Source organism: Primulina eburnea, chromosome 5 (assembly GCF_022965805.1).
Source record: "Primulina eburnea isolate SZY01 chromosome 5, ASM2296580v1, whole genome shotgun sequence".
In the NCBI taxonomy this organism is placed as follows: Eukaryota; Viridiplantae; Streptophyta; class Magnoliopsida; order Lamiales; family Gesneriaceae; genus Primulina; species Primulina eburnea.
Window position 1 is genome coordinate 20,081,111 of NC_133105.1, and position 3,177 is coordinate 20,084,287.

Here is a 3,177-nt window from a genome sequence, read left to right on the forward strand (position 1 = left end):
TCTAACTCCCTTTACTGAGGTTGGTGGTGGTAGGTTCTTTATGACTTCAATTTTTGCCTTGTCCACCTCAATTCCTTGCTCCGAAACTTTGTGCCCTAAAACAATCCTCTCTTGTACCATGAAATGGCACTTTTCCCAATTGAGCACCAAGTTCGTCTCCTCGCATCTTCTCAACACGGATCTCAAATTCTGCAAGCACTCATCAAACGTTGCACCAAAGATAGAAAAATCATCCATAAATATTTCAAGAAAGGTTTCAATCATATCATGGAATATAGCAGTCATACAGCGCTGAAATGTAGCAGGTGCATTACAAAGACCAAAAAGCATTCGGCGAAAAGCAAACGTGCCATAAGGACAAGTGAAAGTGGTTTTCTCTTGGTCCTCAGGTGTTATTGTGATTTGATTATACCCCGAATACCCATCTGGAAAACAATAAAATCCATGCCCCGCTAATCTCTCCAACATTTGATCAATAAATGGAAGGGGAAAATGGTCCTTACGGGTGGCATCATTCAACTTCCTATAGTCAATACACACTCTCCACCCCGTAACAGTTCTCGTGGGAATAAGTTCATTCTTTTCATTTGTGATCACCGTAATACCACCTTTCTTAGGCACACATTGAACCGGACTTACCCAAGCACTATCGGAAATAGGGTAGATAATACCTGAATCGAGAAGCTTAATAGTTTCCGCTTTCACTACCTCTTGCATCTTTGGATTTAGTCGTCTTTGAGGTTGCACGAGAGGTGAGTACTTCTCTTCCATCAAGATTTTATGCATGCATATCGATGGACTGATTCCCTTGATGTCTGCCACCTTCCAAGCGAATGCTCTTTTGTGCTCTTTGAGAACTTGCAACAATTTGTCCTCCATATCATCTGTCAAAACAGCAGAAATAATGACAGGCAATGTGTTATTCTCACCTAGGAATACGTACTTTAAGTGCGGAGGTAAGGGTTTTAGCTCAAGCGTCGGTGGCTCCTCGATGCTCGACTTTGGAGGGATCAAATCTCTGCGTTCTCCTAGGTCCTCCAGTCGCATCCTCATTGGCTTTCTCCATGGATGGTTGGCATTGAGATGTGCCACAATTTCAGTTTTTTCATCGTCCAATTCCTTTTCTCCCAACTCAGTAGTGATAGTGGCCTCCAAAGGGTCCCTAAAAGCATCCTGCACATAGTGAGAAACAAGAGAGTCAAAAGCATCAATTCTAAAACAGCTATCAGAATGCAGTGTGTGCTTAAGTGCATTAAAGACATCAAAAGTAATCTCCTCCTCGCCCACTCGCAATCTCAACTTCCCTTCTTGAACATCAATCAGTGCCTTGCCAGTCGCAAGGAATGGTCTCCCCAAAATGAGAGGCATCTCGGTATCCTCCTCCATGTCGAGCACCACGAAATCGGCAGGAAAAATGAATTTGTCCACCTTCACTAGCACATCCTCAATCACTCCGCAGGGGTACTTGATAGATCTGTCAGCCAGTTGCAAGGACATCCTCGTCGGCTTAGGCTCTCCCAACCCAAGTTTCCTAAACACAGAAAATGGCATCAGATTAATACTTGCACCAAGATCACATAATGCTTTATGAAAAACAACATCACCAATCATGCAAGGAATAGAGAAACTCCCTGGGTCTTTTAGCTTCGGTGGGATTTTGTTTTGCACCAAAGCGGAGCAATTTTCAGTTAAGTTCACTGTCGTGTGACCCTCTAACTTCCTCTTATTTGCTAAGATATCCTTCAAAAATTTAGCATAACTAGGCATTTGCATTAGAGCATCGGCAAAGGGAATATTGATATGCAACTTTTTAAACACCTCAAGAAACTTACCGAATTGTGCATCTAGTTTTGCTTTTTTAAGTGCTGCAGGGAAAGGAGGAGGTATAACAATTTTTGGTTGTGCAGTGGGTGCTAGTGTGGAGTTAGAAGACTTACCTTTAGATGTCGCGGTTTGCTCATCCACTGTTTGAGTTTTCTCTTTTTCCCTTGACTCCAAAACTTTCCCACTTTTCAACTCAATAGCCTTCACTTGCTCTTTTGGATTAGTCTCTGTGTTACTTGGCAAGGTGCCTTGCTCTCTACTTGCTATCATCTTCGCTAATTGACCAATCTGATTTTCAAGTCCCTTAATCGACGCATCCTGATTTTGAAGTCTAGTTTCAGTGGATGAAATAAACTTAGACATCATTTGCTCCAAGTTGGACTTTTCTTCTCTAGGAGGATCGGATCTATACATCGGTTGTTTGCCATATTTTTGTCCTCCTTGCGGTCTAGTCTGACTGTTTTGACCGCCCCATGAGAAGTTAGGATGTTGCCTCCACCCAGGATTGTATGTGTTCGAATAAGGGTCATGCCTTGGGCGGTTGTGGACTCCTACTTGATTCACTGGCGCCTCATTTTGCACATAGAATGGATTTTCGTCTTGACAATCCTTCGCATAATGTTCCCCTCCACACTTTTCACAGAATATCTCTTGGAGACGCATCGCCGTGCCACCCACATTCAAGCCATCTATTTTCCTGTTTAAAGCATCAAGTTGTGCAGTAATAGCAGAAAAATCAGTTACCTGGTTGTTCCTGTCAGATTGAGGATGATAACTGCTAGCAGCCATCTCCTCCAACAACTCATATCCTTCTTCCGTAGTCTTCCTCAAAAGGTTCCCACACGCAGCAGCATCTATCATAGTACGGTTAGGAGTAAGCAAACCGGAATAAAATGTTTGAACGACTAACCCAAGTGGTAACTCGTGATGTGGGCATCTTCGTAGTAGGTCCTTGAAGCGTTCCCATGCCTCATATAAAGATTCCTGATCGAATTGAGCGAATGTTGTAATGTCTGCCCGCAGCTTCATGGTCTTGGAGGGAGGGAAGTATTTGATGAGAAATGCTTTCGCCATGTCCTCCCATGTAGCGATCGAACCTACAGGCAAACAATTTAACCACGCTTTAGCTTTATCACGTAAGGAGAAAGGAAATAAACGCAATCTAACAGCATCATCAGAAACTCCAGTGAATTTAAAAGTATCGCAGATTTCAATAAAATCTGCGATGTGCGTGTTTGGATCATCCACTGCAGTTCCTCCGAATTGGACTGTGTTCTGAATCATCTGGATTATGGCTGGCTTGATTTCAAAGTGATTTGCCCGCACGATAGGTCTCACAATGCTAGGGCGTGC

General features: G+C 43.2%; 1 non-coding gene across 1 annotated transcript; it reads left to right on the forward strand.

Annotated features, from left to right (window-relative positions):
• The first annotated feature begins 2,743 nt into the window (after positions 1 to 2,743).
• Positions 2,744 to 2,849, forward strand: LOC140833185 (small nucleolar RNA R71). The gene has a single exon (XR_012118319.1). It is a non-coding gene; the product is annotated as a small nucleolar RNA R71 (small nucleolar RNA).
• Positions 2,850 to 3,177: the final 328 nt, after the last annotated feature.